This window comes from Bombina bombina, chromosome 4, assembly GCF_027579735.1.
Source record: "Bombina bombina isolate aBomBom1 chromosome 4, aBomBom1.pri, whole genome shotgun sequence".
In the NCBI taxonomy this organism is placed as follows: domain Eukaryota; kingdom Metazoa; phylum Chordata; class Amphibia; order Anura; family Bombinatoridae; genus Bombina; species Bombina bombina.
This window is the reverse complement of record NC_069502.1, coordinates 774185848-774200683: the sequence shown is the minus strand read 5'-3', so window position 1 is coordinate 774200683 and position 14836 is coordinate 774185848. Positions and strand designations below refer to the sequence as shown.

Below are 14836 nucleotides of genomic sequence, written 5' to 3'. Positions count from 1 at the left end.
TCAGACGAGCCGGAATCAGGAACAAGGAGAACAGCAGAGTCAGGAACAAGCCAGGAATCAGGAACCAGGAGGGACGTCAGACAGCCATGTAATACACAGGAGCTCTCACAAACAGGTCTGAGACAACGCAAGGGCAAAGCATACCTAACAGAGGCCCTTTAAATAATAAGTGATGACCTTACAATTCTGAGACTGCATCATGTCTCACATGGATTATGTACACTAGTCTGGCCATAAAAGGAAGTGCAGGAAATGAGTAGCATCACACAGTATGCACCAGAGTCAGCAAGAGAGGTGAATAAAATGGCTGCCAGTAGCACATGGCAAACAAAACAGGGACAAAACCCTGACAGTACCCTCCTATCAAAGACCCCTCCCCCGCGGGAGGACAAAAGGCTTATTGGGGAAATGGGCATGGAAGGCACGGAGGAGGGTGGGAGCATGAACATCAGAGGAGGGAACCCATGAACGCTCCTCTGGACCGTAGCCCCTCCAGTGAACCAAATACTGTACGCAGCCCCTGGACATACGAGAGTCAATAATGCTGCTGACCTCATACTCCTCATGGTTGTCAACAAAGATAGGATGGGGACGAGGCAACAAAGTGGTAAACCGATTACAAATAAATGGTTTCAAGAGGGAGACATGAAAAACTTTGGAGATGCGCATTGCGGGAGGAAGGTCAAGAGCATAGGCCACAGGATTGACCTGTCGGAGTATTCGAAAAGGACCAACATAACAGGGAGCCAGTTTATTGGAAGGCACACAAAGGTTCAAGTTGCGGGAGGACAGCCAAACTCTCTCACCAGCCTGGTAGGAAGTCGCAGGCAGACGCCTACGATCAGCCTGGAACTTTTGGCGCTGCAGAGAACGATGAAGGCAATCCTGAATCTGCACCCACGTGGAACGGAGTTGCCGGAGATGCTCCTCCAAAGCTGGAATACCCTGAGAAATGAATGAATCGGGCAACAAGGATGGTTGAAACCCATAATTCGCCATGAATGGGGAAAACTTGGAGGAAGCATTAATAGCACTATTACGAGCGAACTCTGCCCAAGGTAACAGTTCAGACCAATTATTATGGTGATCTGAGACATAGCAACGGAGGAACTGTTCCAGAGCTTGATTAGACCGATCTGCAGCCCCATTGGATTGAGGTTGATATGCAGAGAAGAAGGAAAGCTGGATCCCCATTTGAGCACAAAAGGAATGCCAAAATCTGTAGACAAACTGGCTACCCCAGTCCGACACTATCTCCTTGGGTAACCCATGTAAATGGAAGACCCCCCAGGCAAACATTGAAGCAAGCTCCTGAGCAATAGGCAACTTCTTCAAGGGAATGCAATGTGACATTTTAGAAAAACGGTCAACCACCATAAGGATAACAGTATTGCCATTGGAAGCAGGGAGCTCAACAATGAAGTCCATGGAAAGATGTGTCCAAGGACCCTCACCATTAGCAATAGGTTGAAGAAGACCCACAGGAAGACGTCGAGGAGTCTTATTCTGTGCACAAACTGAGCAGGAGGCAACATCAGAACGAAGACCTGGCCACCAGAATTGTCGAGTGACAGACCAAATCATTTGGTTCTTGCCTGGGTGACCTGCGGCTTTAAGATAGTGGTAAGTGTGCAAAAGTTTAGTTTGAAGATTCTCCGGAACAAAACACTTACCACTAGGTTTCTCAGGAGGTGCATTGGTTTGTGCAGCCAGGATCTCCTCCCCCAAGGGAGAAGTCAAATTAGTACGTATGGTAGCCAAAATATGGTCAGGAGGTATAACTGGAGTAGGTACAGACTCCTCCTTGGACAGAGGCAAAAATTGTCGAGAGAGGGCATCAGCCCTAACATTCTTACTACCAGGCAGGTAGAAGACCACATAATTTAACCGAGACAAAAATAGCCCCCATCTGGCCTGTCAGGGCGACAAACATTTTGCTTCAGATAGATAAGTTAAATTCTTGTGGTCAGTAAGAATGAGCACTGGCACGCTAGTACCCTCAAGAAGATGCCTCCATTCCTTGAGTGCCAAAATTATGACCAGTAATTCCCTGTCACCAATTTCATAATTGCACTCCGCTGGAGACAATTTCTTAGAAAAGAAACCACACGGATGCACACAAGAGGGCACCTACTCCAGTCTCAGACGCATCGACCTCAAGAACGAAAGGCAGGACAGGGTTAGGATGAGCCAGAAATGGAGCGGCAGCAAAGGCAGTTTTAAGAATATCAAAGGCCTTAATGGCAGTAGGTGACCAATGGACTGGATCATTCTATTTATGGGTCATGTCTGTGATAGGTTTGACCAAGGAAGAAAAGTTTTTAATAAACTTTGTATAGTAATTGGCGAACCCCAAAAAACGTTGAATAGACCAAAGACCAACTGGGCGAGGCCACTGCAGAACTGCAGATAACTTGTCAGGATTCATGGAGAACCCTGCAACGGAGATAACATAACCTAGGAAGATTACTTGAGTCTGATGGAACTCACATTTCTCGAGTTTACAAAACAGGCCGTTCTCACATAGTCTCTGAAGAACCCGTGTAACATCAGAACGATGAGCCTCAAGTGTGGGTGAGTGTATGAGGATGTCGTCTAAGTACACCTCAACACACTGTTGCAACATATCTCGTAGTACATCATTATTAAATTCCTGGAAAACAGCAGGAGCATTACATAGGCCAAAGGGCATTACAAGATACTCATAATGCCCGCTCCTGGTGTTAAATGCTGTTTTCCATTCGTGGCCCTCCTTGATCCTAACGAGATTGTACACTCCTCTCAAATCAAGTTTAGTAAAGAACGTAGCTCCCTTGAGGCGGTCAAAGAGTTCTGTAATGAGCGGAATAGGGTAAGCATTCTTAATGGTAAGACGATTAAGACCCCTATAATCGATGCATGGTCTTAACTCGCCACCCTTTTTCTTCACAAAGGAGAGCAGGATTTGTGGATGATCCCCTGTGACAGAGCATCGGCAACATACTCCTCCATAGCACAATTCTCCCCAACAGACAGAGGGTAAACCCAGCCCTGATGAGGAATGGCAACGGGTTGCAGGTCTATGGCACAATCATAAGACCGGTGAAGAGGCAACGTACCAGCACGCACCTTGTCAAAAACGTCTAGGAACTCTTGGTACTCCTCTGGCAATTGAGATACCGAAGAAGTGCACAAGATTTTAATTGGTTTTCCGAAGACAAGTGGAAATACATTGCGGAGACCACGACAAAATTTCGGACCTACGCCAGTCAAGACTAAGATTGTGCTTTTGGAGCCAGGGATAACCCAGAACAACCGGAAAATGCAGAGAGTTTATCACCTGGAACTGGAGTGTTTCAAAATGGAGGGCCCCAACAGCCATGGATAATGGAGCAGTTTCGTGAGTAACGAGTGCGGGCTGAAGGGGCCTACTATCAATGGCATCAATAGCAAGCGGAATGGACTGAGGCAAAACAGGAATGGGGTGCTTTGATAAAAAAGCACTGTCAATGAAATAGCCAGCAGCACCGGAGTCAAGATCCTGGGTGACTATGGAGGAGTCTACCCAGGAAAGGACAACTGTGACCAAAGGTTTCTCCTTTAGCGGTTCTGGGGACGAGGGTAAATCACCCAAGGTCTGCCCCCGACAGGACCTTAGGTGTGAGTGTTTCCCGGCTGTGTAGGACAAGACTTCAAAAGGTGGCCCTGTAACCCACAATAGAGGCAGAGCCCCTCCCTCCTCCTAAAGGCCCTCTCCGCCGCAGAGAGATGCGTGAATCCCAACTGCATTGGCTCAGCAGTAACTGGTGACTCGGGACCAGGAGGCATGGGAGGAGAGGGAGGCATGGGTGGGAATGAACACGTAGGAGACAACGGAAAAGGAGGCTTCCACAAGCACTCCTTGAAAGAGGGCCTCTCTCTGAGTCTGATGTCAATTAAGATCAAAAAAGACACCAATGCCTCGAGATCCTCTGGTAAATCTCTGGCAGCAACTTTGTCTTTAAACGCATCAGAGAGACCATGAAAGAAGGCGGCAACAAGGGCTTCTCATTGTTCCAACCTACCTCTGCGGCAAGCATACCGAACTCAATGGCATACTGAGCAACAGATCTTGTACCTTGCTGAATGGACATGAGTCGTTTAGCAGCAGAGGAGGAGCGAGCCGGAACATTAAATACCCTTCGAAAGGAGGCCACAAATTCAGGGTAATTTGAAATCACAGGTTTATTAGTCTCCCACAAGGGATTAGCCCAGGCAAGAGCTGTGTCAGAGAGTAACGAGATGAGAAATTCCACCTTAGCTCTGTCAGAGGGAAACGCCTGAGGTAACATCTCAAAGTAAATGCCCACCTGGTTCAAAAATCCTCTGCACTGATTAGGATTTCCACCATATCGCTGAGGTAGAGGTGCAGGACCGAACATGCTCCTGGTAGGACTAGGTGCAGCAGCGGAAACAGGAGCAGCCATAACTTGCGGGACAGTTTGGTCCAAATGTGCAGTGCGAGTCAGCAGGGTTTGCAGGGCTAGTGCAAATTGATCCAAGCAGTGATCCTGTTCATCCATCCTGGAAATGGTGGCAGGTAAAGGTGGATTATTAGTACCATCAGGATTCATGGCCCTTGCGTAATGTCAGGGTGCCAGGAATCAGACTGAGACGAGAAGTGCAAAAATAATCACACCTTTATTAATAGCAAAAAATAATAAAAAGTCCACAAGTCAAATAACAAGCCAGGAATCAAAACCAGAGCTGGTAGTCAGACGAGCCGAGACAGGAGCCAAAGCAAATTGTCAGACGAGCCGAGTCAGGAGCCAAAGCGAGTAGTCAGACGAGCCGGAATCAGGAACAAGGAGAACAGCAGAGTCAGGAACAAGCCAGGGATCAGGAACCAGGAGGGACGTCAGACAGCCAGGTAATACACAGGAGCTCTCACAAACAGTTCTGAGACAACGCAAGGACAAAGCATACTGAACAGTGGCCCTTTAAATAATAAGTGATCACAATTCTGAGACTGCATCCTGTCTCACACGGATGATGTACACCATAAAAGGAAGTGCAGGAAATGAGCAGCATCACACAGAATGCACCAAAGTCAGCAAGAGAGGTGAATAAAATGGCTGCCAGCAGCATATGGCATTGGCAAACAAAACAGGGAAAAAACCCTGACAGATACACCCCTAGGTTTAATTATTCTATCAGATCAAACAAAGTTATAACTGTTTTTCAAATATTCTAATTGAAACTGGGGTATATTTATAGATAGGATTTCAGTTTTCAGCAGAATCATTTTGTAAAATCTAACGCCTAGATTTAGAGTTTTGTCGGTAAAGACCTGCGGTGCTAACAAGCCTTTTTTTCCAGCACACCCTTAAGACAACGCTGGTATTATGAGTTGTCTTAATGGCTGCATTAGCCTCAGAAAAGTGAGCGTTGAGCGAAATTTAGCTCCACTTTAACCCTCAATACCAGCGTTGCTTACGGTAGCGGTAAACTGGAAAAACGTGCTCGTGCACGATTTCCCCATAGGAAACAATGGGGCAGAATCTGCTGAAAAAAAACCTAACACCTGCAAAAAAGCAGCGTTCAGCTCCTAACGCAGCCCCATTGTTTCCTATGGGGAAACAGTTTCTAAGTCTACACCTAACACCCTAACATGAACCCTGAGTCTAAACACCCCTAATCTTACACTTATTAACCCCTAATCTGCCGCCCCCGACATCGTCGCCACCTGCATTATACTATTAACCCCTAATCTGCTGCTCCGGACACCGCCGCCACCTACATTATAGCTATGAACCCCTAATCTGCTGCCCCTAACATCGCCGACAACTACATTTTATTATTAACCCCTAATCTGTCCCCCCTCAACGTCGCCACCACCTACCTACACTTATTAACCCCTAATCTGCCGACCGGACATCGCCGCCACTATAATAAATGTATTAACCCCTAAACCGCTGCACTCCCGCCTCGCAAACACTATAATAAATTGTATTAACCCCTAATCTGCCCTCCCTAACATCGCCGCCACCTACCTACATATATTAACGCCTAATCTCCTGCCCCCAACGTCGCCACTACTATAATAAAGTTATTAACCCCTAAACCTAAGTCTAACCCTAACCCTAACACCCCCCTAAGTTAAAAATAATTTAAATAAAACGAACTAAAATTACTATCATTAAATAAATTAATCCAATTTAAAACTAAATACTTACCTATAAAATAAACCCTAATATAGCTACAATATAACTAATAGTTACATTGTAGCTATTTTAGGATTTATATTTATTTTACAGGCAACTTTGTATTTATTTTAACTAGGTACAATAGCTATTAAATAGTTAATAACTATTTAATAGCTACCTAGTTAAAATAAGTACAAAATTACCTGTAAAGTAAATCCTAACCTAAGTTACAAATACACCTAACACTACACTATCATTAAATAAATTAAATAAATTACCTACAATTATCTAAACTAAAATACAATTCAATAAACTAAACAATAATACAAAAAAAAACACTAAATTGCAATAAATAAAAAAATCTTACAAGAATTTTAATCTAATTACACCTAATCTAAACCCCCTAATAAAATAAAAAAGCCCCCCAAGATAATAAAATGCCCTACCCTATACTAAATTACAAAGTAATCAGCTCTTTTACCAGCCCTTAAAAGGGCTTTTTGCGGGGCATTGCCCCAAAGTAATCAGCTCTTTTACCTGTAAAAAAAACAAATACAATCCCCCCCCCCAACATTTACAACCCACCACCCACAAACCCCTACTCTAAAACCCACCCGATCCCCCCTTAAAAAAACTAACACTACCCCCCTGGAGATCACCCTACCTTGAGCCGTCTTCAGCCAGCCGGCCATCAATGGGACAGAAGAGGACATCCGGACGGGAAGAAGTCTTCATCCGATCAGGGCAGAAGAGGTCCTCCAAGCGGCAGATGTCTTCATCCAAGTGACATCTTCTATCTTCAATCAACCGGAGCATAATTCTATCAGCCAATCGGAATTTGAGGGACACCATCTTGGATGAAGTCATTTAAAGGAACCTTCATTTGGCCTTAGGACATCGGAAGAAGAGGATGGCTCTGCGTCGGCTGGATTCAAGATGGCTCCACTTCGCTCCGGTTGATTGAAGATAGAAGATGCCGCTTGGATGAAGACATCTGCCGCTTGGAGGACCTCGTCTGCCCCGATCAGATGAAGACTTCTTCCGGTCCGGATGTCCTCTTCTGTCCCATCGATGGCTGGCTGGCTGAAGACGGCTCAAGGTAGGGTGATCTTCAGGGGGGTAGTGTTAGGTTTTTTAAAGGGGGGATCTGGTGGGTTTTAGAGTAGGGGTGTGTGGGTGGTGGGTTTTAATGTGGGGGGTGGATTGTATTTGTTTTTATTTACAGGTAAAAGAGCTGATTACTTTGGGGCAATGCCCTGCAAAAAGCCCTTTTAAGGGCTGGTAAAAGAGCTGATTACTTTGTAATTTAGTATAGGGTAGGGCATTTTATTATTTTGGGGGGCTTTTTTATTTTATTAGGGGGTTTAGATTAGGTGTAATTAGATAAAAATTCTTGTAAGATTTTTTTTTTTTGTAATTTAGTGTTTTTTTTTTTTTGTATTATAATTAGTTTATTGAATTGTATTTTAGTTTAGATAATTGTAGGTAATTTATTTAATTCATTTATTGATAGTGTAGTGTTAGGTGTATTTGTAACTTAGGTTGTGATTTATTTTACAGGTAATTTTGTACTTATTTTAACTAGGTAGCTATTAAATAGTTATTAACTATTTAATAGCTATTGTACGTAGTTAAAATAAATACAAAGTTGTCTGTAAAATAAATATAAATCCTAAAATAGCTACAATGTAACTATTAGTTATATTGTAGCTATATTAGGGTTTATTTTATAGGTAAGTATTTAGTTTTAAATAGGATTAATTTATTTAATAATAGTAATTTTAGTTTGTTTTATTTAAATTATATTTAACTTAGAGGGGTGTTAGGGTTAGACTTAGGTTTAAGGGTTAATAACTTTATTATAGTAGCGGCGACGTTGGGGGCGGCAGATTAGAGGTTAATAATTGTAGGTAGGTGGCGGCGATGTTAGGGAGGCCAGATTAGGGGTTAATACAATTTATTATAGTATTTGCGAGGCGGGAGTGTGGCGGTTTAGGGGTTAATATATTTATTATAGTGGCGGTGATGTCCGATTGGCAGATTAGGGGTTAATAAGTGTAGGTAGGTGGCGGGGAAGTTGGGGGGGGGGCAGATTAGGGGTTAATAAATATAATATAGGTGTCGGCGATGTTAGGGGCAGCAGATTAGGGGTCTCATAGGGATAATGTAGGTGGCGGCGATGTCCGGTCGGAAGATTAGGGGTTAAAAAATTTTATTATAGGGTTTGCGATGTGGGGGGCCTCGGTTTAGGGGTTCATAGGTAGTTTATGGGTGTTAGTGTACTTTGTAGCACTTTAGTTAAGAGCTTTATGTTCCGGCGTTAGCCCATAAAACTCTTAACTACTGACTTTTTTTTTGCGGTTGGAGTCTTGGCGGTAGAGCCTCTACCGCTCACTTCTTCCAAGACTCGTAATACCGGCGTTAGGCAAATACCATAGAAAAGATAGAATACGCAATTGACGTAAGGGGACTTGCGGTAGCCTCGAGTCGCAGAAAAAAAGTGAGCGGTAGACCCTTTCCTGCCTGACTCTAAATACCAGCAGGCGTTAAAAAGCAGCGTTAGGACCCCTTAACGCTGCTTTTTAAGGCTAACGCAGAACTCTAAATCTAGGCGTAAGTTTGCATACGCTGTCGAAATTTATCATTGCACAAGTATTTCATGTGAAATGATTGTGCAATACCACCCCCTGCAGATTCATGGCCAATTGGCCACTAGCAGGGGGTGTCAATCAACCCAATCGTATCCGATTGGGCTGATTGCTGTCCGCCTCCTCAGAGGTGGCAGACGAGTTAAGGAGCAGCGGTCTTAAGACCGCTGCTTCTTAACTCCTGTTTCTGGCGAGCTTGAAGGCTTGCATGTAAACAGATACATTCTGATCAATACGGGGCATGATAAATCGGCCCCATAGAAGCAATTGTTATTTAATAGGATTGTATTATCATCCACAAAGTGGGCTATTTTTACATGGGTATCACCAATTTTAACCCCTTGAATAGCTTGTGCTAATAGTTCAATTGCTAGAGCAAATATCAATGGCGAAAGTGGGCAGACTTGACACATTCCATTAGTGATTGGAATTTTTAATGAAACAAAATCCCAGTCCATTGAGAGCTTAGATTGCCATGACAACAGAGTTAGAAAAACCAAAGATCTTCAGGACCTGCCAAACAATATTCTCATCTAACCCTGTCAAATGCCTTTTTAGCGTCTAGGGACAGGGCCAACATTTAGATTCCTCTCCTCTTAGCCTCAAAAAAAAATGTTTCTCGTATTACCTTGATCCTTCTCTGCACTTGGTAAATTCTACATGGTCAACCTGCAATATAGATGGATGGAACTAAGTCCATTAGCCAAAAGTTTATATTAACATTTGACATTAATACAAGACATGGGCCTATAGTTACTGCATTGTGCATAGTCCTTTGGGTATAGTTAGAATTATCACTTCCAGATACTCTCTAAGAAAATTACTGAATTCCCCAGCTTAAAGGCCCTAAGGCTTCAGCATCATTTTAATTTTTTTATAGAATGTGCCTGTAAATTCACCAGGACCAGGGGCTTTATTACTATTTGATAGCTCTGGTCAACTCTTCCTGTGTATATGAAAATGAAAGTGTTTTGCCTACTTCCGCTAGTAGATAGTAAGATAGTAGGTAGATTTAAGTTCTGAAGAAAGGTCTGGACTAGCCGCATGGAAAACTCAGGGGCATCTAAATGGTATCTGGCAAGCGATTCTTCGGCATCTTTGGATGCATACACTGTATTCCCCTCTACCTCTATGCCTGTAATTCTAGATCTAGCTATTCTCCCTTGAATTGTATTAGTACAGTAACTGCTTAATAGCATCTTCAATTTATTCAGATTTTCCTTTTGTTGTAAACAACATAACAACTTGCTTAATCAGGCACCATGAGTTGCCTTGCTTTGAGCCATCTTTTGCATACACAATCTACGAACATAGGATTTAATGGTTGCCCAAAGTATTTGTCCTTTGACAAGAGAATTATCATTATTTAAAATGTATTCTGTTTTGAATGTCTCCATGCAAGATATAAAATCTGGATTAGTCCTCAAGGCCTGAGGTAGTTTGCATGAAGGAGAGCACTAGAATGAGGTGCTGAGGTGACAGAGAGAGAGACAGAATCATGGTCTGACCATGAGCAAATATTAATTTTAGATTCTGTGGCTCCATTCAGAGTCCAAGAATCTGTAAAAAAAAAAGTTAGAATCTAACCTAGAATAATACCTATGTGGCTTAAAGAAAAATGTATCATCTTTTACACATGGATGACAAGCTTGGCAGCCATCAAACAAATTATGGCGCACAACATTATGGCACCATTGAATGATTTATGACAAATGTTTTCCACTAAGCAAGGATTTCAAAAACTTAATTTGGTGCTGGTTGAGAGCATATAGGTTACAACAGCTCAAGTAGCTTGTTCTTTGGCGAGTTATCACCTAGGAGCAGCCTCTTGTAGCTTTGAGCTTGTCACAGAGTAGAACTTTCCTGAAGTATATCAGTATGATCCCGCCTAGGAAGGCCAGTCCACCTCAAAATACCAGGCAATCATACTCTGAACAAGTAACACAGCAACCCCAGACAATCGTTTCAGCCTTCCTTGCACCTTACTGACACAGCCCATCCATATCCCTCTATGCACGATGGGCAAGGACGCCATGCCTAGTTTCCCCATCACCCTTAAGGTGATTTCCCCATGGCACAGAATGAGAAGCGCTCTACCAGAAACAAACAGCTAATACAAAGTATATCCAGCACAATCAAACTCAGGACAGTGTGCAAGCTGTAAGGGCTACTGCAAAACCCCAAAGTAATAAACAGCAAACAAGGGAACAGCTGCTTTACCGGTATCTTTTTAATCCTTTATTTCATCATTGAAACAGGAGCATGTACAAAAAGAACTATGTTTTGGGTTATACACCCTTAGTCATGTTCAGTACATTGTGTGTTCAATCTACTTACTTATATAACTGTCACAATTGTGCTTTTCACAGAAGAGAACTTTCCTGAAGTATATGAATCTGATTCCACCAAGCAAGGTCAGTCCAGTCTTGAAATACCAGGCAATTATCCTCTGAACAAGGAACTTGGCAAACCCAGATGATCATTTCTGCCTTCTTTGGGCCTCCCCAGTATGGTGAAGCCATAGTAAACTTGACCCTCCCTGACCCACTGCAATCTGGATTTCACCCCCATCACTCCACAGAGACAGCAATCATTAAGGTTACCAATGACCTACTTACAGCAAAATCCAAAGGCCACTTTTCTCTGCTTATCCTCCTTGATCTGTCTGCAGCCTTTGATACTGTTGACCACCCTCTTTTGCTCCAAACCCTCCAATCCTTCTGCATTTGTGGCACAGCTCTCTTGTGGTTCTCTTGCTACCTATCTAACCATACCTTTAGTGTAGCCTTCTCTGGGGCATCCTTTGCCCCGTTAGCACTTTGGCATCTATTTATCAAGCCATCAACCGCAAATACGCTGGAATTCGCAGCGTATTTGTGGCAAGCCTGATTCACCTTAGTTATCAAACACTACAAACCGGCAAAAGTAGAATTTTGTGACGTAACATATGATCCGCCATACTCAGTCCGACACAGATTGATGCTTACGTCATTACAGATGTTCCGAACACAAGTTCGGCACAATCTGACTACTTCTGCTAGTTATCAAAAGTCTACCAGGTACGCTTGGCACTATTCCGGCCCAGCCTACCTAGTTTTCAATCAGCCACCCTGGAGGCGGCGGATGCCATAGGAATCAATGGGAGTCTGAACGCAGTGAAAGCTTATGTTCGCTGCTGCCCGATATCCCATTGATTCCTATGGGAACGTTTACACCTAACAACCTAACATGTACCCTGAGTCTAAACACCCCTAATCTGCCCCTCCTACACCACCGCCACCTACATTATACTTATTAACCCCTAAACCGCCGCTCACGGACCCCGCCACAACTAAATAAAGTGTTTAACCACTAAACCGCTGGTCCCAGAGCCCAACGCCACCTACATTATATTTATTAACCCCTAATATGCCCCCCTACACCGCCGCCACCTACATTATATTTATTAACCCCTAATCTGCCCCCCCTACACCGCCACCACTATATTAAATTTATTAACCCCTAAACCTAAGTCTAACCCTAACACCCCCTAACAAATATAATTTAAATAAATCTAAATAAATATTACTATCATTAAATAAATTATTCCTATTTAAAACTAAATACATACCTGTAAAATAAACCCTAAGATACATTGTAGCTATCTTAGGGTTTATTTTTTATTTTAAAGGCAAGTTTGTATTTATTTTAACTAGGTACAATAGTTATTAAATAGTTATTAATGTTGGGGGGGGTTTGTAATTTTTTTCAGGTAAAAGAGCTGATTACTTTGGGGCAACTATTTAATAACTACCTAGTTAAAATATATACAAATTTACCTGTAAAATAAAACCTAACCTAAGTTATAATTACACCTAACACTACACTACAAATTAAATTAATTCCCTAAACTAAATACAATTAAATAAAATTTAAAAAAATTATCTAAAGTACAAAAAAACCCACTAAATTACAGAAAATAATAAAATAATTACAAGATTTTTAAACTAATTACACCTACTCTAATCCCCCTAACAAAATAAAAAAGCCCCCCCAAAATAAAAAAACCCTACCCTACACTAAATTACAAATAGCCCTTAAAAGGGCCTTTTGCAGGGCATTGCCCCAAAGTAATCAGCTCTTTTACCTGAAAAAAAATTACAACCCCCCCAACATTAAAACCCACCACCCCCACAACCAACCCTACTCTAAAACCCACCCAATCCCCCCTTAAAAAACCTAACACTAACCCCTTGAAGATCACCCTACCTTGAGAAGTCTTCACCCAACTGGGCCGAAGTCCTCAACGAATCCGGCAGAAGTGGTCCTCCAGACGGGCAGAAGTCTTCATCCAAGCCGGGCAGAAGTGGTCCTCCAGACGGGCAGAAGTCTTCATCCAGGCGGCATCTTCTATCTTCATCCATCCGACGCGGAGTAGCTACATCTTCAAGACATCTGACGCGGAGCATCCTCTTCTTTCGACGGCGACTGAAGAATGAAGGTTCCTTTAAGTGACGTCATCCAAGATGGCATCCCTTCAATTCCAATTGGCTGATAGAATTCTATCAGCCAATCGGAATTAAGGTAGGAAAAATCCTATTGGCTGATGCAATCAGCCAATAGGATTGAAATTCAATCCTATTGGCTGATCCAATCAGCCAATAGGATTGAGCTTGCATTCTATTGGCTATTCCAATCAGCCAATAGAATGCGAGCTCAATCCTATTGACTGATTGCATCAGCCAATAGGATTTTTCCTACCTTTATTCCGATTGGCTGATAGAATTCTATCAGCCAATCAGAATTGAAGGGACGCCATCTTGGATGACGTCACTTAAAGGAACCTTCATTCTTCAGTCGCCATCGAAAGAAGAGGATGCTCCGCGTCGGATGTCTTGAAGATGGAGCTGCTCTGCACCGGATGGATGAAGATAGAAGATTCCGCCTGGATGAAGACTTCTGCCCGTCTGGAGGACCTCTTCTGCCTGGCTTGGATGAAGACTTCTGCCCATCTGGAGAACCACTTCTGCCGGATTCGTTGAGGACTTCGGCCTGGTTGGGTGAAGACTTCTCAATGTAGGGTGATCTTCAAGCGGTTAGTGTTAGGTTTTTTAAGGGGGGATTGGGTGGGTTTTAGAGTAGGGTTGGTTGTGTGGGTGGTGGGTTTTAATGTTGGGGGGGTTGTAATTTTTTTTTCAGGTAAAAGAGCTGATTACTTTGGGGCAATGCCCCGCAAAAGGCCCTTTTAAGGGCTATTTGTAATTTAGTGTAGGGTAGGGCTTTTTTTATTTTGGGGGGCTTTTTTATTTTGTTAGGGGGATTAGAGTAGGTGTAATTAGTTTAAAAATCTTGTAATTATTTAATTTTCTGTAATTTAGTGTTTGTTTTTTTTTGTACTTTAGATAATTTTTTAAAATTTTATTTAATTGTATTTAGTTTAGGGTATGTATTTAATTATAGTGTAGTGTTAGGTGTAATTGTAACTTAGGTTAGGTTTTATTTTACAGGTATATTTGTATTTATTTTAACTAGGAAGTTATTAAATAGTTAATAACTATTTAATAACTATTCTACCTAGTTAAAATAAATACAAAGTTGCCTGTAAAATAAATATAAACCCTAAGCTAGCTACAATGTAACTATTAGTTATATTGTAGCTATCTTAGGGTATATTTTATAGGTAAGTATTTAGTTTTAAATAGGAATAATTTATTTAATGATAGTAATATTTATTTAGATTTATTTAAATTATATTGAAGTTAGGGGGTGTTAGGGTTAGACTTAGGTTTAGTGATTTAATATAGGGTTAGGGTTAGACTTAGGTTTAGTGATTTAATTTTGTGGCGGCGATGTTGGGGGTGGCAGATTAGGGGTTAATAAATGTAGGTAGGTGGTGGCGGTGTAGGGGGGCAGATTAGAGGTTAATAAATGTAGGTAGGTGGCGGCGGTGTAGGGGGGGCAGATTAGGGGTTAATAAATATAATGTAGCTGGCGGCGGCGCAGGGGGTGGCAGATTAGGGGTTAATAAGTATAATGTAGGTGGCG

General features: G+C 42.4%; 1 protein-coding gene across 1 annotated transcript in view; it reads left to right on the top strand.

Annotated features, from left to right (window-relative positions):
- LOC128657846 (pecanex-like protein 2) overlaps nucleotides 1-14836 on the top strand; it is a 629457-nt gene that overhangs the window by 525673 nt on the left and 88948 nt on the right.